Below are 24,191 nucleotides of genomic sequence, written 5' to 3' on the forward strand. Positions count from 1 at the left end.
TTATTGAAGCTTATAGCATAAGAAGATTTAATAACTACTGGGAAAGCCAGGAAAAGTTAATATTTACCCTCCTTAGAAGTACTGACTTTAATTTCACTGATGTAAGCTTTTTTTTTTTTCAGCATTGTAACTGAAAGAGTGGAAACACTAATATTTACCTTCTGTGGAAGTCTGGGAGTAATAAGACTGTGGGGAGACGAAAAGAAGCAGACACACATACCTTGAATTACTCATCATTCTTCCCCCGCCTCCATTTTTGGCTATGTTAACACTATTTTTAAAGCCTATTTTGAATGCACACATGATGCTAGCCACACCATCAGCATCCCTGAAAGCATCTGCATAGCCCTCTGGACTAACAACTATTATCTGATCTGATTGTATTAATTTCTACTTTTGTCTCATTACAGTCAGAGCATTTCCGAATACATGACAGGGTAGTGCAAAAGACGTTGTCGGGGTTTAACCCCAGCCAGCAACTAAGCACCATGCAGCCACTCACTTACTGCCCCCCCCGACCCCCCCAGTGGAACGGGGGAGAAAATTGGGAAAAGAAGTAAAACTCGTGGGTTGAGATAAGAATGGTTTAATAGAATATAAAAAGAAGAAACTAATAATGATAATGATAACACTAATAAAGTGACAGCAATAATAATAAAAGGATTGGAATATACAAATGATGCACAGTGCAATTGCTCTCCACCCACCAATCGACACCCAGTTAGTCCCCGAGCGGCAATCCCCCCCCCCCCCCCCCCCAGTTTATATACTGGGCATGACGTCCCATGGTATGGAATACCCCTTTGGCCAGTTTGGGTCAGCTGCCCTGGCTGTGTCCTGTGCCAACTTCTTGTGCCCCTCCAGCTTTCTCGCTGGCTGGGCATGAGAAGCTGAAAAATCCTTGACTTTAGACTAAACACTACTGAGCAACAACTGAAAACATCAGTGTGTTATCAACACTCTTCTCATACTGAACTCAGAAACATAGCACTGTACCAGCTACTAGGAAGACAATTAACTCTATCCCAGCTGAAACCAGGGCAGATGTGATGTAAACTTAAAGTCAGTATGCTTCTTTAGTTAGGTCCTAACACTGATAATCATCTACCTCTGCTTCTCTCCTTGTTAAGCAGTATTTTAATGTAGTTTATAAACAAGGGAAGGTTAAATAATAATGATAGTACATTCAAACGATGTCACTAGCAAACACCACACTAAATTAGATAGTAACTCAGCAGCTTCTTTTAATAACATACTTTAAATAACAATGGGAATATTGTAGATGTCAGTATGTATGTAGATGGTATACTGTTGCCTTGACAACTTTTGTTCATCTCTACTCCTTGCTGCCCTGAAAGAAATACCTGTTAAACGGGGAGGCTTGAGTTTTCCAAGGGATCGATGAAAGAATATATAATTTAAGAATGTTAGTCACAAGACGCCAGAAGTCTGATGTATGCTCCCCAGAGGAAGAAAAACAGAAAGAAATTTAATTAGAACCAATCACTTTAGACACTGCACAATTAACCTACGGTATTGCACTGGTACAGAATTCTAATTCTGTGTATTGGCAGTATTCTAGGAATGGATTCAATTTATGTGGTATATCAATAGTCACACAAGACAAAATCAGATTAATAAAATATGCAATTAGACTCCAGGACACCTGGAAAATCTAAGCCTATATCTGGGAAAGAATTAAAGCCATATCTTTCTTGTATGTATATGTCTTTTCATCTGGATTATTTTTGTAATGCAAAGACAGACATTTTCAAATCAAAGGCATACAGAAAACTTCATGAAAGGCAGATACTGCATTCACTTCCATCTGATAATCCGATAAGGAAGTCTCAGAATGCAATACATGCTCATTTGATCAAATAAACATTTATACTAAGATAAATCTCGAATTATTAGCACATCTGGAACTCACTGAAAGAAACAAGGAAGTAACAACGAAGTAAAACTTTTAATGCAATTTCTAGTAGGAAAAATAGCCATCAAATTTCTACTTTTTAATTAAAAAAAAAAATGCCCCAAACCAAATATTATAGTTTTCCAGTTTCAATTAGTCTGTATTAAAACATATCTGAGGGTTTTATCTGCACAGGATGAACAAGTCCTAAATATGTTTTGGAAAGGTTTCCTGTAAGACTTCCCCCCAACCTTTGGAAATCTTCCAGAAAGCAAGAAAAAGAGCATATGTTTGACTTACAGACAGAAACACCTGAGAAGCAGTAGGTAGAAAGATGAGTTAAAGGGAGAAAGTGCGTTTCATTTCTGCACAAAGATTGTTTTTAAACTTTGTCTTCAGTTAAAAGTCTTGACATAATTCCAAGACTCAATTTATTTTGCCTGGGAGATCATCGTTTTTAAGATGACTGTTCCAGTTTTCTAGGGAAACTCAGCCAAAAGGAAAAATAAATATTTTAAATGAGATACAGTAATTGCCAAGAATATAAAATGGCAAGTAATAATCTAGACTCATATAACAATCGTTATTTGTAATGAACATTCAATCCCATGTGACACAAGTTTACTTTTCAGTGTGTTCTTACAGTTTCAAATAAGAATCTTTTAAGAGTAAAAAAATAAATATTACTAGTGAACTCCATTTTTTCAGTGCTTATGATCCTACATGAAAGCCCAAATCATAAGGTGTTTCAACTGCTTTGTGACATGACAGTGTTACTTTATTTGTATCGTTTAACATCTTGATTCAAGGAAATCTTTTTGAAAAGGTACATAACCACAGTCATCAACAGAATTACGTGGATAATACATTATATTCCGTACAGTTCAGAAGGACCTGGAATTGACATGTATTATGTGTATCATAAAATCATATGTGTATCAATTTTATTATTGAGGGGGTGATCCATGCAGTAACAAGTCCTCCTTGCAGTTTCCTTACATTTAAGAAGTCGTCATATGAGAGACTAGACCTCTTCCTCTTGCTTGGAACATAAGCTTTGCAAACACCAAACCACAAATAAACTTTAGTAAAACCAAAATCTGGTTCCCACTGACATCTTGAATATGAGCCTAATCTTTAAAGGAAGAGCATTAGATATCTAATGCTATGGCTTTTGGGCAGGATGGGGCTCTTCTGACAGATAATGATTTCCTTCCTCCAGTGTTGAACTACTCTAAACTTTCTACAGGATGATTTGCCAGCTTGAACTTCCCTTTTAGCTAAGTCTATTTGTTTTGCATCAAGAGATGTTGACAGTTTTCAGCTCTAGCTCCAGAAGTCCAGATGGTTCAATGAAAGTGAAGGATAATACCATATGACTTAGATTTTTTTTTATTTATTTATTATTTTTTTACCTCCAGTACAAAAAGGAACAGCTTAATGTCAGGTCAAATTTGTTATTCAAACTGAGAGGGACAGTAAACAAGAAGAGTTATTCTCTTATTCTGAAGGGGATAATAAACAGGAAGAGAACAGGTCAGGTAAAAATACATAAGATGCAAAAAGGCTAAACATAAAACATCTTTAAAATAAGTAACTTAACCCCATTGTTTGTGGAAGGCCATTATTATGAACTGTAGACCAAATTTAAACCTGGATGTTTCTGACTTGTATTGAGACAGTCTAACACACTATTCTCAGAGATTCGGAGGATAAAATGAGAATCTTCACAGTAAAAATTAACCTTAATGAAAAAAAATTAATCTATTTCAAGCAACCATTCTTTAAGCAACGAAGCATTCACAACAGTTACATTTTCAGCTCCTTTTATTTTTCCACAAGCTGTCTGCTAATTCACTGCTGGCATCTGCTGGGCAAACCTCACAGAGGTTACCACCACTGCAGAGGCAGAATTAATTTCTTTCCACAGAATTGCACTTTTTCAGCTTTTGCTTTCATCAGAGGGTTCCTAGCCCTCCTGCTTTCACCCAGAAGAGAGGCCACACATGACAGGATGATCATCTGGTGCCAGTCTGACATCTGGTCCAGGATTTCTGGATGGTTCAAGGCTCTAGATTTAGCCTCATGAAGCAGAGGTTCACTATAGTGACATCCAAGAAGAATGCAAAAGATCTATCTAATCCCTTAGCTATCACCCTGACCTTGCCACCTCCTTCTCTGCATCTTACCATTGGACTGCCTTAAACACAAGCTTCTCAACAGTGAACTACACTCCAGCTACACCAAAACACAACTGCGCCTCTTCAGCAGTCACAAGAACATGTTCACTGAAGACATCACTCATTTCACTGATTTCAGACAAACCGTAAGGTCAGTTTATTAGCTCACATGATGCTCCACTCCACTGGCTCAAGGTATCTCAGCAGCATTTTTCTCTTTGCAATGTGAGCTTTCCTCAGCAGCCGCAATCTTGAGAAACTAAAGAAAGAAGAACAGGAAATAAGGCTCTCAGTTACACAGCTTTGAACTCTTTACTATAAGACACGAGAATGAGCACACTTCTGCCTGCTTTCAGAAAAAAAAGCACAAAGACAACTTTGAGTGTACTTTCCCACAGCTGCAAACAAAGCCCACAGAAAAGAGGAGGAAATAAAGATATTTTGGAACATAGGAATGTAAAACTCTTCAGAAAAATAGTTGTATTTTAGCTTATCTAGCCATTCCTATTTACATAAATGACTAACACTTCAGAATCTCGTACAGCGTTTGACCTTGAAGACTTATTTCTGCAATTCACACTACAAGTGGTTAACCTCACATACGCATGAATGCTGCAGTTCTCAAGAAAGAGCCACAGATGGGCAGAGAATACTGAACTTTCTGCCACTTATTTTGGAACAGCTGTTACAAAAGTGAATCAGCTTCCTTGTACAAAATCCTTCTGGCAGTTTCACTTCAAACAGATATAGTGTTCCTTTACGGAGCTTTTTTTCTTCTCTGCATTTGTACGGCTGTTTAAATACACTGCCCTCAGCAATGCTTACAAATTAGTTGACACTTATCAAAACTATTGCTGTTGTTTTGATTTGAGAGTTACTTTCCCTGGTATGTATTAATGCAAGGCTAGAGAAAACGCAGCTAGGGTAGCATTCACACGTGCCCAATGCTACACCAGCACTTCATCTAATACTCACATTTTCCTAGAGGAAGAACAGTACGTATTGACGTCATACAGGGACTACTACACTTTCATTTTTACATCCTCTGTATGTGACTATTTTTTTACATAGATATATATACACACACATATACATATCTCCAAATATATGTATCTATATATCTACACACTCACAGATTACACATACAATAGAAATTATCTTTTGTTCTAGAGCAACATACACTATCTATGCATGTACCTGAGGCTAGTAACTTTTCTAAAAGTTGTAGAGCATTATTTTTCAGTGATGGTCATCTGCCAAATCTCTTCTGTGAAGTTCATGGAATATGCTTAAATCTGTATAAAATACATTTCATTGAGCAGGTTTCACCTAGTCTAAGTCTAATTTGCAATTTCATTTTTCTTCTCAGTTCCTGAAGTATATCAAAATTAGATTTGCTCTTTAATTTAAACACTCACACACTGATTTATAATCTTTGACATATTATGTATCCCTAAAATTCCACCTGCTGAGGCAAATCTATTGCCTTATCTGTTAAAATTTCTTATATATTATTTTTTATATTATCATAGACAGATAAATTTCACAGTCACTGAAATGTTTGTGATTCTATGCACTGGACAAATCCCAAATATTTCATGACAGAGTCTTTAGAATCATAGAATCATTTATGTTGGAAAAGACCTTTAAGATCATCAAGTCCACCTTTGTGGCAGGACAAAGCTACTTTTTTTCATATGTGTTTTCCTCCTTCTGTTTTTTGAGCTGCTACTATTATTATTTTTACTTGTAAAAGGGGAATACAAAAAACCAAAAACCCCAAAACTCCCCAAAAAACAACTTCCCTTTGAAAGCTACTCATCCAAAGAATAATGACAATTAAAAAAAAAAAAGCCTAAGAGAATTTGCCATTGCATTTATTGAACAGAACTGTCCACTGAATGCAACAGCAAGTTTGGCTTAAAAAAAATAATTATGTTACAGTGCGGCCAAACCCAAAAATGCGATCAGAAGGCCCATCTCTGGGACTGTGTTCCTTGAAAAATCATCAAATATATCATCTGAGTAACCTCATTATTCCTTGTCACTCCTCATTATGTCTAATATGCCAACGATTCAAAAAAACCAAATGTGGAACAAAATGTTTCCATAAAGTACAAAGTTTGTACTACTAAGCTGAACTGACAATAAGTAGCTATTTCTTCCAGTATAGTTATTTGCCTATGATGCATACATGGTGCAAACTCTGTGGCTGAAAAAATAAGATTCGTTTGTACGAGCAACAAAGAGTCTGTATATATATTGGTATGAATAGTAAGGTTGCTTTTGGCCACTAATTTTCCCTCAAGTTGTCATCATACCATACTGTTGGAAAAAAGTATTTATATACCTTAAGGAAGAAAAATGGTTCAGTAATCACTCTACGCGCTGGAACAAAATTCAAACTTCATTTCCAAGGAGAGTTTCTTAGAACATTTGACCATGAAAATACATTGGTAGTATAAGTGAAAATACTACAGGGTGCCAACAAAGATCTGTGGGGTCTGTTTAACAGACACGGGGACTAAAAACATATTAGACTTTGTTAATACATTTTCAATTAGTGATAGCTTGAAAAGCAAGCATAGTGGTTTAAATAAACCAAATGTGTTTAATTTCTGTAAATTTCAAGCCTCGGTGCTGCATTTACAACAAAATATTTTTGTTCTCAAATTGAATGGAACTTTGGCACTGAAACATTAGCCATTCTGCAGAAACATCTGTATGTAAAGCAATATTTGAAAATGCATGCTCAGCTTCAGGGAAATGCTTAGATCCCACCAACTTCAGTGGGACTGAAACCAGTGTACGAGTCAACTGAATCAGAGTCTAGCACTGTGCTATAGACAAAAAGTCATGAGATAGCGTATAGCAGTGAAGCATTAACTGCATATAGGTCCTGAAGGCGTGGAGCTTTCATTCTTTGCCAAATCTTCCCATGAGGACTAAGCATTTTGGACAGCACTTGTCAGAGAAGGTGAGAACTATGCAAGAATCCCCCAAAGAAATGAGTTGGAATTTTCTGCCTTACTCCAATGCCTCCTGCATGACATTGCTCTCTGTCTTCTGGAGAAAAGCAGGTTTCGTTAGCTGTCTTAGGCTTAGTTAGCTCTTTGCCTCCAGCTTCCCTTAATTTCTGGATATTCAGAGAAACATTCAGTTAAAAGTAATTTTTTGCCCTATCCCAGAAAACTAAGGTTCATCTCCAAATGTCTTGGGTCACAGCTTCTGAGCTGCACAATTCTGGGGAAAATGCAGAAGACAGCGTTAACTTGCATGGACTTGGGCACTAACTAACGGTAAATGCTGCTCCAGAGGATATGACAAACCATGAAGATTTGCTAATGGTAGTTGAAAATATGCATAAACTGATATCTCACACTCAATTTCTAAATGAAATGCCAATGTCCAACCAAATGGACCACAAATACTCTTTCCCTCCTCTCCAGGGAGAGGTGACCAAGTCCCCAGTTCTGGAAGTCAACAAACAACATTGTAGAAGAAATGAAAAGAGAAAGAAAGAGCTGTCATAAGATGAGACCCTACAGTCACAGGTGCAGATTAGCACAAATCTACCTATAAAGACTTTAGCATTATATTATAGTAATCATTCTAAATTTTCAATATTTATAGGGATTTGCTCAAGGGGAGTTGCTATCAATTAAGCAGGCAATTTTATGCTAGCAAAGGTATCCTCAACAAATACTAATACTTAACACTCATTGCTATTCAAACTCTGTAGTATAAATACATTTTACACTTTTATAAACTGGCAAATAACAGTTAATAAGCAGGATGACTACTCTTTCTTGGAACTCAGCTACTTCTATATTATAATAACTTTGAGGAAACATCTGACCTGCAGAATCATAGTTATTGGTTTCTAATTATTTACTTTACTTTTTTTTCCCCTTTGCAGGCTGTTATTTTTTATATATTTAAAACACTCAGAATGTATGTACAGGCCTCTAATCATCTGCAAAGCAACCTACGCTACTGGATCCTCAATATTTGCCTGATATTCCAAATCAGTTTTTGTAGGTGATCAGCAGTTCTGACAGTGGTGTTTGGCACAGGCGTTGGAGTCTGAGTCCCAAAGCAGAAGTGCTAATTACAGTAATACAGAAAGAGAATGCATTTTGATTTGCAAATCTTTGCTTTAGAGTTAGCATGTATTCATGTCTGATTAAAACTCGGAGACTGAAATACAACTATTATAATTGGATTTCTAAAGCCTACTCTAATTATTCAACTCATTAGTAATTCATGCATTTTGATCAAATTTTCACTCTCTAGTAATTCTTTAAAGCATATCTTTGAAAGTGAGCTGCATAAGAAGTTCTATGATTAGACAGATTCAAACCAATTCAGTAGCTTTGTTTATAGGGCAGCTGCCAAGACTTGAGTCACTAAGTCAGCCTGTGACATGCCCGCTTGTATAACTTGTATTCTTTGGCAGCATTTGAAGGTTTTGTGTATCTGTTGTTGGATACTTAACTCTACTCACATATCAAAAAAAATGAAATGGAGTGATAAATTTGTAGAAAACTAGTTTTAAAACTGTACTCATTAAATCCAGTGGAGATCAGTGTATTTTTTTTACATCCTGCACCACCCTCTTACTTGGTGGCCAAAGAAAAGGGGAAAACCTGAAGCTGGTAAAAAGCAAACCTCTTGCCATACATCACACTTTTGATTAAAATAACCGCTTCAAAATCCACCAGGATACTGTATCTTCCCCGATAGCAGAACTTGGTAGATATACCAAAAGAGCAAGCTCAAGTACCATCAACTTTAGCCTGTTGCATACCAATAGCCACCTCTAAGCAGAGACAGAAAGCACATTCTGTCTGTCTCGCTCTCTCCAACTGCTTAGTCGAATTAGGGAAAGGACAGGGCAAAGGGTAGTAAACTTCAAGCACATTTATTTGTTTTTTAAGCTAAAGTTGGATGTAATACTGAAATAATTGGTCTCCACCATTCAGAGATCTGTTTCACTATTTTCCTACAGATTTCATACCCCCAGGAGTTGTTTCCTAACTAAATGGCTTGAGAACAACAAAACACAATAAATGTTTTGAGAGATGATTTGCTATGCTTCCTCTAATGTCTAGCAAATGGTTAGGCTTTTTAAACCATCAGCTTGTAGTCTCATAGACAGCATTTCAGTTCTGGATTAAAAGAGCTTCTAGTCACCAACTGTTATTTTTTTCCTCCTAAAACAGAGGTTTATTTCATGGAACAACCAACTCATCAATTTGATGACTCTGGCATCCTCTTTAGGTGGTATAATACAATCCAATCTCAAATCAGATTTTAAAGCTTGTCAAAGCTTGCTTAGCTGTTCCTATTTATCTTTCTCTGGAAAAGAAAGGAAATGTTTTGTTTGCTTTCTTGTCTCATTTTGCCTTTGAGAATTCCAACGGGCCAGGTTGAAATCCAGAATATTAATTACCTTGTATACCATTACGTCAACATGATCTGGAGGAAACAGATTTTTCTGGGTTTCCTGTTCTAAATGATGTGGGCTAGAGTCAGATAGAACATTCAATAGTTGAGGACTGGGGCCTCTCTACATGCAATCAGTTCTTCCTTATCTAGTAAAGCATTGTTTTTAACTTCATGTTCTGTTAGTGCCAGGCTGAAATGAAATCACATTATTATTTTTCATATTCAACCTTTCCACACCTACAACTTCACATTTTTACACTTTTAGGTAGGGTGTCTGATGGTCAAGGATGAGAAGGTGAAGTAAAGGTAGTCATTAAGGCAGTGATCTGTACAGCTTGAGGTCTCCTTAGCAGACACAAAATCAGAGTGTTTCCCTCCATATTTAGAAGCAGACTGGTACTGGGTTAGTTTCACTTGAATTCTGGCAAAACACATTCACCAGATGACTAAATAGAGAAGAACTTGAAGAGGAATTTGTCACCCACTGGCTGGAGATCAGTCCAAAGCCTGAGAGATGAAGTGTCAAAATTCCTATGGGGGAAGAACATGAACCAGTTCCAGGGAAGAGAATAAAGGGTCAGGAGACAGACAACAATCCACCCAAGATGCAGGAAAGCCTTGTTAGAGCCATCTCCTCTGGGACAGAGGATTCTCTGATGTTCTAGACTATCTAGATAATCTCATCTAGGCTCCCTTTCCCATGAAAGGTTGGACCAGATGATCTATCAAGGTCCCTTCCAACCTGGCCTGTTCTACAGTTCTGCACATTACTTTTTTGACATCTTCTACATGGGCCATACTATAGTGCTACTGGAACTACTCACTTGCAGACCAACACAGCATCCCACAACCAGCCTGAACTTTAATCTGTTGACAAATTGCTCATGACAGATTGTGGCCAGCAATGGCATAAAGACCGACTGTACAGCAGATGGCTAAGAATTTCCTTCCTAAAAGACAGTAAGTTCTAGGCTTTGGGTCAGAAGGGAGAGAAGGCAAAATGCCTTTTTGGATGCAAAGTTCTTGGTTTCTCTTGCAATCACCGAGTGTGGCTACAAAGTTCCACTTCCCATGCCAGAACAAAAGGTTTAGAAATTATACAAAGAATGGGCTGCAGGATTTTATCTCATACCAAGTAACTGATAACAACAGTATTAACTGCAGTGTAACAGAAAAAACCAAACCAAAACAAAACCCCAAACACACAAACAAACAAACAAAAAACCCAAGCAAGCAAACATACCCAAACCTGAAACTAGTTGTGAGGCTGGCCACTGCCTGAAACAGTAGAGGTCCTGCTTCCATGTGCACATCCTGATGAAGGAAGGGAAACTTCTATTTATGATAGAAAAAAAATTGGTGCTGCTAGCAGCATGAGGACACCATGCACAATGCCTTCGTTGTTTCTGAGTAACCCTTGATGGACAGAAAGAACACATCTAATTCAGTCTGAGAAAAGGAGAAGTTTTTCCTAAGGTGGTCTGGAATCAGCTGTGAAGAGGAGGTAACTCATTTCAAAGGGCTTCTCAGGCAGGGATATACTGCTACATTAAGGAAACTCCAGACTTGACAGACTGGAATGAATTAGAATAATCAGAATGCCTGTATATCCCTCCAACATCAACTCTGCCCAGGAGGAGGTCTGGGGACATTACTGTACCTGCCTTCCTCCCCTCTTCTTGGCCCGTGCACCGGCAGGAATTGATCAGCTGGTCTGGAGTATGCAACAAGTACATCCTTGGCTGGTCCTAGTTCTGCAGCTTGCAAATCATGGCAAAAAACATGGCTGCAAGCTTAGAAAGCAAGCTGGTAAAATGGACTGAAAGGCTAAGGAGGGAACTTACACTCATAGGCCCCTGCTGCAGCATTTACTGAGATACAGTATTTTTTGGCTTTGCAAAAGCAGACAATTTTCAAGATGGAAGGCAAATTAAATGGGATTACTTTAATAAGGCAGGCTTCCTCACATAAAAAAGATCAACTTCTTAATTAATAAAATATTCTCAGGCCTCTAATTTCTCTGTAATCTCTTATTTCTCAGAAGATATTGTTGGCTGTGCTAGTATCATGTTCAAAAGGCTTTTAATATTTTTTAGCATTAAGGGGAAAAGTAGAAGTTTCATTTTACCCAAAAGATAAAAAATGCTTCATATGAAAATTTTACTGTCAATCATAAACACAATCCTCAATTTGTTTGGTCTGTTTGAGACTAGGAGTATTAGATGCACTTACATTATTTTTCTTAGCAGGTAGGAAGCTCAGGGCAAAACACTTCTATTTCAAAGATAATGTATCTGTTACATCATAGAAAGTATTTCCAGCATCACTAGCCTGAGCTCATATCATCTACTCTCAAGAATCCATGACCTGTTTGGAACTGAAACTCAATTTGACCCTGCATTACTAAGTGCTGTGACCACCCTATTGTGTAGGGGTAGCAATTTCATACTTTAACTAGTAACTGATATTCAAATATGATTTCTATTTTCTCTTGAACACTAGTTGTCATACGTTGTCGTGGTTTAACCCCAGCAACTAAGCACCACGCAGCTGCTCCCTCACCTCCCTCACAGGGGAATACTGATAGCCCCATACTAGCTACTATGAAGAAAATTAACTCTATCCCAGGCAAAACCAGCACATACACTTACGATATTACATTGCAAACAGGTTAGGCTTCAATGTACAATATATTTTAGAAGGAAAGAAACTGATTGGGGAAAGAGTTGAAAGACCATTTCTTTCTATTAATATTTAAAAACACCTACGTAACAGAGCATACCATGCCTTCCTTACTCTCTTGTAAATACTTAAAGTAGCCAGGCAGGTTTTTGAAGGCCACATTGCATTATTATGGATGAAGTTCCAGAAAAAAGGCGGAATTGCAATATTTCTGCTATCATATGTGGCAATATGTATTATCAAGCATGTGACCTGTACCAGCTGTAATTCATAAGTTTTTGAAAAAAGAAACAGACTAGATAGCTCCATGTGTGTGCTTGTTGCTTTGGGGTTTTATTCCAACTTACATATAATCACTTTTACTACACAGGCTCCATGAAAAAAAAAAAAAATGGAACCAACGTATGCCGCCTTCTGTTTCCTGCACAAAACAAGAGCAACACAAGTAAGCTTACTGAAAAGCTGCAGCTTTGGAGGTCATGGTTAAATACACAGATAGGGCTGAAACTTAGGATGACAGGTGAAAAGGGAAAAGAGAGTGGAAGCAAGAACCTGACTATACCCACGCTGCCCCTGTTCCTTCACTGCCAGATGTTCACCCCATTTGGTCACATTACAGGCTTTCTCAATAAGCTGTTCCTGTAAACAAGCCAGCTGCTGATAAAGTGGCACAAGTAATCCAAGCGCTTCTCCACAGTCTTTTGTACCGCACAGTATGTGTGACTCAACTTTCAAAAAGCTGAGCCAGTCCGTACCACAAGGGAGCACTGGCATCAGCACTGGTATGGGATCATGGAGGCACAAGGATGACTAGCAAGCCCACATCCTGACCACGCAGGAAGATGTTTGTAAGTACATGACCAGGCTTGCATGTTCTGCTTTTCTTTCTTACACTTGGCCTGAGGAGGAAAGCCTACTGGATTAACTTTTAATGATACTTAATTTCCAAACCACAGAGGGCAGTTGCCAGTGTAGAGCTGCTGAAATTGGGGGGGAATTAAATTGTACATTTATAATTTTCTCTCTTTTGGCTTCAGATTTTTTTCTCTGCCTTTTAGCTGTCTGCTGCTAGTTCGTTATAAAAAATTATTTTGTTTCTCTGGAGTTGTACGATTTGAATCATAAGATTCAGTGTATCCTTGGTTTCCAAACAATTTGTGACTTCTGATATGCTGTGAAACCATTTCTTAATGAATATGAACGCCCTCTCTCTTACTAGAAACCTTGCACCAGCCAATGTTACAGAAGAACGAAAGGTCTATGAACCAAACATCAAGAGAAGATGGAGAAAAACATTGCAAGTAAAATGCCTTGTGAAATTCCTACTTCCTAGGATAATGCCATGCTAAATGTATCCTCAGCAGAAATAGCACCGTGTAAAAGCAGTAGCCCTAATTTAAGTAAAAAAGTTTGCTGCAGAAAAATGACATTCATTGTAAGTAAGACCCAACATCCTGCTACAACATTTGCAGACGTGGCCTTCTTGGGGAGGGACACAGGGAAAACTGATGAAGTACTAAGTGGCTGACAGGCAGACTGCCCTTTCTTCGTCTTCTCCCAACAAGCTCTTCTCAGCAGAAGACAGAACAAGAACATGAGAAAATATTTGTGTTTACAGGGGCAGGTAATTCTGAGCCTCATTCCTTCTCCTCCTGTTCTTTGTTAGACCACACTCAAGCGCCTCTTTCATCCAGCAGCTTGTTGGAGCCTCTTTCTTTGTCCTTGGGTCTCTACCAAACCACTGACCTTGATCCTAAACCTCTTTCTCAAACTGCCCATACTGAAGTGGAACTTTCAAAAGTTAACAGTACCCAGCAGCTTCTGGCTGGGATTGGCAAAGGCATTTAAAAATCAAATTAGAAAACAAAGAGTGAATAATGAAGTGACTAAACAGAACTGAAATTCCAAATAACACGAAAAAATACAACAGAAACATTACACCATGTTTTCTGTTTTCATCTCTCACTTAGCTCTTGTTTTGACACAGCCCCTAAACATTTATGTGACTAATAATACCACAGCAAAACCAAAATTCTCTCTCAAAACACTTACCAAGAACATCAGAAATACGACTTTTACTGAATATGGCCTATATAGGCAAGCCTCTTCTAGGAAGAGCAGCCTAGGGGAAAAAAACAAGCCTTTTCATGAGAATCGTGATGAAATTTGCAGTGATGATTTTACAGTCCTGTGGCAAGTTTCCCAAAAAGTAGCATCTTGGGCTAGTTTTTAGAAGACTCCCCACAAGACTTTGAATATCTTAACTTCAAATTTACATTGTTATAGCTAGCAATAGTCAATCTTGACTTAAGGCTGTGTTGTAAGCTACCTTATCTCCTTTTAACATCAAGGCCTGAATCAAATTTTCCCCCCAGAACTTGATAAGGGTAAAATGCCAGTATACTGTCACTAAAATACTTGGAAAACATACATGAATTTTGTCAGCATTTGTCTTTCAAAAAATATTTATAAATTATGAAAAAAAATTATTTAAATGAAATGTTACAAATGTAAGTTTTAAAACTTTTCCTTTCAACAAATCTAAGGTGTTTTTTTTAATTTAAATGCTTCAACTTAAAATTAAACATTTTTTTTCCCTTGAGACAAAAATTGTCAACTGTCAGCTTTTGTTTATATTCTGAGCAACATAATTTCTAACCCCTAAAGAAATGAAATATGCATTAATTAATTTGCTTGCATGCTTTCCTCCAGAGTCCACTGTATGATTACTGGAATGCTGATTACTTCATTATTTCTCTCTGCACTATCCATAGTCCTGCTGGGGATCTAGACAGAGAGAAATTTAAGCAAAATGAAAGAAATTATAGAAAGCCCAGTCTTGCAATCATATTCTGCATTGCTATCTTATGTTTTACTACAGTTCCCATTTTCACATTAATGAAGCATATTCTTTATTTTGTATACTTGATTGTGCAGAAAAGAACGACTACAATCTACAGGGGAGGACCTGAAACATGGAGACATTAAAGATTAAATCCTACCTTCAAGAAATCTATAGACTTTTACAATTTTCTTTAATGAAGATAGTATTTTGTATGGCAAAATTCATGTGGGTGCTTGATGGCTATGGTGCATTGAAACAAACTTCTGGGTAGCTCTTTAACCACTTGACTTGTCCTTTTTATACAAAATAGTGCTGCGCTTTGCATCTAGCAAGCATTTAATTAGTGGAAGAAAGCAAAACAACACTTTCTCTGGGAAATACTAAGAAACGAAACAACCTGCAAGATTACCACCAACCCTAACCCCATTCCCAGCCACCCCACAGAAGACCATTTCTCTCCAAGTGTTGTCATTTCATATGCTAAGAACCTTGATTTGCAGATTGAATTTTAAAGGAAGAGTTCCTGTAATGTGTAAACTCTGTTTATCTCACCAAAACTTCATTTCCTTTTGTTCTGGGAGCTGCTTATCTGAATCTAAAATGAAAGCAATCGGTTTGCCCTCAGGGTTTAATACAAACAAAGATTTGGGGAAGAATTAAATTAAATGCAGAATAAGTAGTAAAGGAAGAATATTTACAGATAAAATTTCATTTTTCAAAACATTCAGGAAAAATCAGTGAACTGCAGGAACTATGCAACTGGAAAATGAGATGGCCAGATAAGCAATAAACTGGGGGGTTTTTTTTTTGGTTTTTTTTTTTTTTTCTGAACATGCTACCAGTTTGAATTTGCAAGAATTAACTGTGAAATACAACATGAAAAACATGTGGTTGAGTCAAAAACCCAATAGCAAGATACTTAGCTAAACTTTAGCTTTTTAAACCAAAAAAAGTCCTTATAAAGAATATATTTATAGGCGGATTAAAGAGCAGACATATAATATACAAACATAAATGTTAATAAAGTCTCCTGAGAAAGCAGTGAAAGTACTGTTGGTTGAACTGTAAATAAAAGCTGAAAATTACCTATTAATCATAGAGAATAACACACGTAGAGATAAACATATACACTGCATGTGTAAAGATAAACATATACACATACACTATTTAATCTGTACTAAAGAAGGTGGTAAAAGTTCTGGAGATTAAACTGTTTTGATTTATTATCTCAGCAGAGTTAATTTGTTTCATATATATGGTGTTTGTCTGGGGGTTTTAATCAACCTAGACAGTTCTCCAGTTAATTAGTAAAATGCCTAAAGCTTCTGCATGTACTTCTTGTAGTTGACATAATGGAAACAGAAGTGAAGAGTTTTTCTAAGTGACTCTGTGAACATACTGTTCAGAGCATAGGAACAGGGACGTCCTACCACATTATTTGACTGTTAAGAAAGGAAGCGCTGTTAAGAAGTTATGTAATTCCATCTCAGATGCTGGTGTATTAGTGGTAACATCCTAAAAAAATTAACAGTTAGGAGTTATGAATTCATATACATGCAAACAAAAATCATTCATCCTTTCAAAAGCTCTTGTTGTGCCTAAAATATGAGGATACCCCCATCCCACTGCCCAGACATTTATATGACCTTCCAATATCTCCCAGGCACCATACCTACAATCACCAGACTTTTATTTTGTTCCTATATTTAAAAAGGGATCCAGGAGGAAAATTACTTCCTGCGTTTATGGCCACAAGTCACAATAGCCCTGAGCTATGTTCGTAATGACATTCCTTATCTGTCGCAATCTTGGCTTCCTTTTGTTTGCTGGGCTTTTTGGGAACACTTTGTATAGTAATTACTCTAATCTTGTTCTTTTTCCTAAAACAATTCCACATTAAAAAAAGTGGACTGCGATGCAGGAGAATTAATTTGCACTGTTAGAAACAAATCCAATAAACTAGAAAAATCTATCGATTTCAGTCACTGTAAACAGGGCAGATCCTGAACCCTAGAACTGACTACAGTTGGGCAGATGACATAAGTGGGAACATTCAGTAGTTGGTTTATGGTGTTTGTTGTTTTTAAACAGAAAACTGGGATCAAAACTGTTATGAAAGCCTAAAAATTGAGACAGCATAGTCTTTTCTGTTCCTTCTGCCTACAGGGCAAGGAAAGAACAATTGGTAAAAAAGTTACGTCTGAAATGCATGCAGCTTCTCCTGCTCCTGCATGTTTTATGAAGTACTTCTCTGGTACACAGCCTTTTCATTTAGTCTTTCGGGATCTGTTTTCTCCATTAAAACTAAAAGCCATGTAGATTGAAAGTATTTCTCTCTGCTTTATGTAAAGAGTGAATGTATCAGAGAGTACACAGGAATTGTCAAAGTTCCATATCCTGTCTCTGATAGCAGTCACTATCACTGTCAGAAGAAAGCAGGCAGTCACGAGATATCCCTATCAACATGGAAAGCTGTTCCCACCATCTGAAATTGATTCATGCCTAGAAGATATCTATCCTCAAAACAACTGTAAAAAATATGAATAATCTTGCTACCTCTACAAAGCAGCAGCCTGTTCTGTACTCCTTTGGCTTTGATGTTACATAAAAGTTATTGACCTTCTGGTGTATTTCCAAAAAACCATCTCATTTCTCCATCACAGGACAAGATCCCATCTGTTGCTCAATTCTATTGCCTAATGATAGAAGACCATTCTTTTTCCCAGCCGAGACGCATGCACTTCTAGTGCAGGATTGCCAATGGCAGCAAACAGAAACAAATTGTACAGTTTCTACTCTACAACCACCCTCCAGATATACCAATGAGGTCCAAATTATGCAGTGTGTTTGGTCATCATTAAAATTCAGAATAAATTATTACGCAACACTAGCAATATCAAAGTAGTTTCCCTTATATTCTCTACTTTATCAGTGACTATCTACAGAACTTTAGTGAACCTGGTGCTGCTTCTCAGCATCAGACAACATAATTTGGAAAAGTCATTCTGACCTTCCTAAAATGCCTCTAATTTTTAAGGCATGCTATGAAACCAATCAAAAGAACAATTTCATCTTTTTTCCACAGCTCTGGTACTCTGTTTACCTGTAAGAAGTCATGTCTTCTTCAAAGTAATCTCAAATGTGAATTGAAAAACAAAATTGAAAAAGGAGCTTTTTCAATGTGAGTGTTGAATATTCCCACTGGGCAAACTGCAATGAAAATTCAGCATAAAATAAGTTTAAATAAGCTTTATAATAATATTGTCCTTTGTAAATTCATTTAACTTTCTCCATCAAAATCTTCAAAAATAATATTCTCTGATATCCGAGGTCACATAAAACCAATTTCTCGTGAAAAAGTCACAGTTTTCAAAGAAGATAATGAAGAGTTACAATGAAAATGTGTACTTGTATTGAGTGGGAAATAAGTTACCTAGTAGAAGGATTTAAATGAAACTTCAGAGTGAGTTTTCATTTTGCAGTTCACCTTAATACCAGCTTATGTTCCTCTTGTTACTGGGTATTATCACATCAGATAATTAGAACACTAGTATAGGATTTCAAAGTTAACTTTTTTCTTTATCTTTGGCATCCAGTCCTTCTATGCCATTCAAAAAAACCCTAGACAGACCTGCTGGATTAGATCATCCAGCATATCTCAATACAGGCTGCTCTTTACAGACAGGATTTGATGTAGTTTGTTCTATAAAAATGCACCATGTTTGGGTTTCCAAAACTTCTATCAAATGTCACTTTCTTCACAGATTTCACTCTTAAGAAGCTTTCATATATTCAAATCTTAATTTTATTTTACAGATTTCACCCTGTTGTATTGGCTTCTGGCTCAGTGGATTATACTAAATAATTCCTCTTATTCTTTGTATCTGTACATGCAAAACCATAAGCAACTACAAGTTGATTTTTGCTTTTTTTTCCTTGTTTTTTTCCACCACTTTTCTGAACAAATAATCAATATCGGGACACAGATGAAGTCCATGTCACAGCTGAGTGTGAAAGAAGAGGGACAGCAAAGAGAGAGGCCACCAAGTGCTCTTAAAGTAAAGGGAAATAGCTCACTGTTAGTACGAGATCCACTGGGAGCCAGCAGAGATGCAAACTTCCAAAATAACTTACACTGCCAACTATTCTGTTTAATAAATAATTAGTAACTGACTAATCTACTTTAATTTTCCAAACTAAAAACAATGTGAAGACTTATTATACAACAGAAAGATGGGGACTATATGTTTACATTCTTTTCACATAACAATATCATTTTATGTACAGTGTGCATGCAGAATTAGATGAATAAAAATAGCAGACCATATAAAAAGAATTTGAACAAAACTATTCAGTCTTTCAGGATGTTGGATATCTGCATTATTTTCTCCATAAGTATTTTGATTAATTCAGGATCCCCACAAAGGAGAGTCTTACTATGAATCACCTCAAGTTTGGCTGGCTTTCACAAGGCCACAGGAATGTTCCCACTCTGAAATGTACATTTAATTGGAAGGAATTAATAAACTGTTTAGAGTAGAAGAAAAACACAATAGACTCCATCTGCTTGAGAGCTCAGTACGTCTTAGGATACTTGGCTCAACAGTAAATTGTCTTTTAATTTTTTGATGATTTCTCTACCTTACTAAGAACTTGAAATATCTTCAGCATAACAACAACTGGATTCTCATCTCTCTTTTCTGTTCTTCTTTACAATCTCACTCCATGTTCAACAATGTGAACTTTGTTGTATATACAGATGTTGCTAACTATTGTCTACGAAATATTTATCGAGGAATCCTAACATGGTTACAATTTTCCCCATTAAATTATTCAAGCTGCAACCTTTCCACAAAGGCAAACCCCATTATTTCCAGAACATGAATGGGTTAAATTTTAATGTGTTATGATGGAGGCCAGTACTGCAGAGCAATCTAGTCATCCCACAACGAAAAGGAACACCACATTGCAACACAAAGGTCTCTGAACAGTCTGTACAATCATCAGTTGACATCACGTCACTGCTAATTAAATAGAGTTGACACAACTTTTGTAAGAAGGTATGGAGAAAGATGTCTCAACTTGGGAAAACTTGCAGTTTTCTTGAGTAACATTCAGTTTTAGGAAGTACCTGATTTATATAACGCTTATCAGTTCTACCTGGGAAAAAGACAAATATTACGTGTGTGTACTCAAATCTGAAAGACAGGAAAGTTAATCTGCTTGAATGCTGTAGAAGTAGCATGTAATAAATGGATACTGTGAGAAAGAAAAACAACGTATTTGTACAGAGTAATTCAGCTTCCAGGGTAGAAAGATTTCTGGTGCCTGTGGTGGATAGAAATTCACTAAGATTACACATGTTACTAACAATAATACAACTCTCTTTTCAGAAGAGTTGCTAGATGGGACATAACTAGTCAGGTACCTTATTGATTTAACAAAATCTGCAACACAAATGCATAAAAAAAAGATAGCAATCGCTTCACTGATCACACAAGTAATGTTTTACATGTATTTTAAACAAAATAATATTTATATGCTCTTAATTCCATCTCTCTTTTAGATAATTCCATTGTGCTATTTTACATGGTAGCTACCCACACAGTGTCATCTGAATGTTTTACATACGAGCAGATTATTCACTTGCAGCCAAGGATTATCCACTTTTGATTAGGTAAGAAGGACAGATCAATAAACTCTTTGTATGCAGCACAGTAGTCCGGAGTTCATTAGAAGAGAGTGGATATGAAAAGTTTGGAGCAAGACAACTTACTGTCATGGGTTAACCCCTGTAGGCAGCCAAGTCCCACCCAGCCACTCACTCACTCCCCCACCCCAACCCCCGTGGGATGGGGCAGAGAATCAGAAGGGTAAAAGTATAAGCAAAGCAAAACAAGGAATTCTTTCACCGTTTCCCATGGGCAGGCAGGTGTTCAGCCATCTCCAGGAAAGCAGGGCTCCATCACGCCTAACAGTGACTTGGGAAGACAAATGCCATAACTGAATTTCCCCCCCTTCCTTCTTCTTCCCCCAGCTTTATATGCTGAGCATGATGTCATATGGTCTGGGACATCCCTTGGGTCAGTTGGGTCAGCTGTCCCAGCTGTGTCCCCTCCCAACTTCTTGTGCCCCCCCAGCCTCCTCGCTGGCAGGGCAGTGAGAGAAATAGAAAAAGGCCTTGACTCTGTGTAAGCACTGCCCAGCAATAATTAAAACACCCTTGTATTATCAACACTGTTTTGGTCACAAATACAAAACATAGCACCACACAAGGTGCTATGAAGAAAATTAACTCTACCCCAGCCAAAACCAGTACGCTCGCACACACACACAAAGTAATCAGAACAAACAAAATACTTTAACAAGATATAGGTCAAATATGCAATCAGAGTCAGCTCAGCCCAATTTACAAACCAGGTTGTTATAAGCCATGAAAAGAAAAAAAACTGAAAAAGGAGGGGTGGAGGCAGTCCCTCTGAAATAACTATCTACTCAACATTTTCCACTTAAGTAAAACATTATCAAATGCTAAGGGCAGGTGTGTACTTTACAGTCTTTTTTTGAAAATAATTTTTCCTGTGAGAGCAGACATACACAGACACAAACCAAACAGCGCTCTCAAGGTTTTAAGCCAATTGTTTTTCGGAGAGGAGGAATTTAGGGAACATTTAACAGTGCACACATTGAATTTGAGATATCTGAGCACTGGAAGAGGTGACAAACTGCAAAAGTACTTCTGAGTTCACAGATACAAAGGTGTTTTCCCCATCATACAGGAGAATTATGTTCAAAAAACAAATAGGAAAGCTAAGAAAAATGTTGGATGGTTATTTGTGTGAATGGTGACCTTAAAGCAGGTACAAGGTCAATGAGAAACCAATAATGCAGAAGATGAATTGCAATGAAAATTACAGCACTTTTTCCTCTCAATAAAAAAGAACAAAAACCACAGCTTAAGAGCATGTATTGAAAACACTAATTTTAGAGTGACCCAGATGAGAGGAGTGTATGGGTTTTAAGAAAAGTGCCTGACAGCTTTTTTTTTTCTGCAAATGGCTGCGAAGTAGGTCTTGGCCCACTTAAACACATGATACTGGAAAAAATGAATAAATAATTTTTAAAAATCAAGAACACTAACAAACATGGCCAGTAAAAGTATCCTTGGGCCTTTCTTTCCTGTCTCTGCTTCTAAAAGAAACGTAAGCTATTAGTTTACACGATGAAACAATTTTGTCTGGACAAAAGAAGAGCAGTGGCCACCACGGTCTGAGGCACCGCACAGACCACAAAAGTAGCAGTTGTATGTGCATTAAATATACCAGGAAAAGATGAGTTTGTGACACAACAGGCTAGCTTCCAGTTTGAGCAATGTGTAGGGAGGAACAAAATCCCTGAGGGCAGAAATCTCTGTATCACACTGGATACTAACTAGAGTTTATCATGATACTGTTGAGTCTACCTCTGAGCGCTCTCTTTCCTTTGACCAGATAAAACCAACCCAAACATCTGCAGCGACTAGAAAGCATGAAAGCTCTCCTACCAGTGGACACACCAGCAAAGAAGTCCAAGGCATTGTCTGACGGCTGAGCAAATTAAGTGTCACACTGTTATTCATCTGAAGCAAGCAAGTTCTCTATGAGCTGGAAGCATGTGGGACAACAGCTGGGTACAGTCCAGCATTGAATTGTGAAGTTGGCTTCAAGGGAGTAGGGGTTCAGAGTGACTGTCACAGCAGGCAGAGTAGCATGAGGTCCCATGAGTTAAAATGATTTGGCAGATATGCAAAAACTACTGTTAATTGGAGGAGCAAACACATCTACTCTATGAAGAGCAAATTCAATCTCCTGTCCAGTGAATCTACTTCAGAGTGGCTTTCCTGTTATCCGAGTCATTTGCCACTTTAAATACTATAAATTAAACATATTTGTTGTTGACAAAATTCACTTAACATGCAGTAATTCAAGGAAATGCCCAGCAAGTCTCAAGTGTAAAACAGCAGCACTAAGGAATGGAAAAAAAGTCAGCTGCTGCAATAGCAAAACCAGTAAGTTTTTTGCTCTATCTTGGCGCTAGAGAGTGCCAATATCCACAGCAGCAACAACTCAATGTGCATCTACTAAGCGGCTGTTGGTATGATATTCTTAGTTCCTTGTGTTTCTTCCCCAGTATCTACAGCAAGTGCTGGTATGCTGCAGACAAAACTGAAAATGTCTATTAATGTTTATTAGCAGCTTCTCTTTATTTCAAAGGATGAATCATCTCTTGGCTCCCCGAAACTCTGAGTTAATCTTAGCCACTCCTGCTTTGACTCATACTCACTATTATTATGGGGACTCCAGTGAGATACTCCAGTCCATGTTACCAGTGCCATAACATATCTGATTCACTCAAAACAGCATATTGCCAGTGAGCACAGTATGATCCCAGGATGTACGAGACAATGGAAATATAAAATCAGAAATCTGAAATATTTTTGTTAAAGGATTAGCAACTGGACAAGGCACTTGATAGCTCTCAACAACACATTCCTGCTCAAGTGATTTAGATTGAATTAGAAGGTACAAGAGTCCTATGAAGTCCTAAGAAAACAGAGGAGGAAATCATTCACTTGCGGGCAGGGCATCATCGACTGGGAGGTCCCTCATTTATGCTCTTGCCTTAAGAAAATAAAGTGGAAATGCACTCTGACCCCTAGGGACCATTTTCATCATTCAGGTTGCTCCGGAATTTTGAAGAACCTATTGTAAGTGCATGCCTACCTGGTAATCTCTCCACTAAAGGATGTTGGTATGAACCTACCACTACCACGTATGACAGGTGCTTATAATAAAATCCAGAGCAAATCAGGATTGTCAGGGCTCCACATGGGAGTCTTTACAACTCCAGAACTACCTTACTAGAAACATATTGTATTGGCTTTGTGTGGCAAGGTTTTGGTAGCGGCGGGGGGGGTTACAGGGGTGGCTTCTGTAAGAAGCTGCTGGAAGCTTCCCCTGTGTTCGAGAGAGAGCCAATACCAGCCGGCTCTAAGACGGACCCACCGCCGGCCAAGGCCGAGCCAATCAGCGATAGTGGTAACACCTCAGTGATAACATTTTTAAGAAGGAAAAAGTTG

Source organism: Aquila chrysaetos, chromosome 1 (assembly GCF_900496995.4).
Source record: "Aquila chrysaetos chrysaetos chromosome 1, bAquChr1.4, whole genome shotgun sequence".
NCBI lineage: Eukaryota > Metazoa > Chordata > Aves > Accipitriformes > Accipitridae > Aquila > Aquila chrysaetos.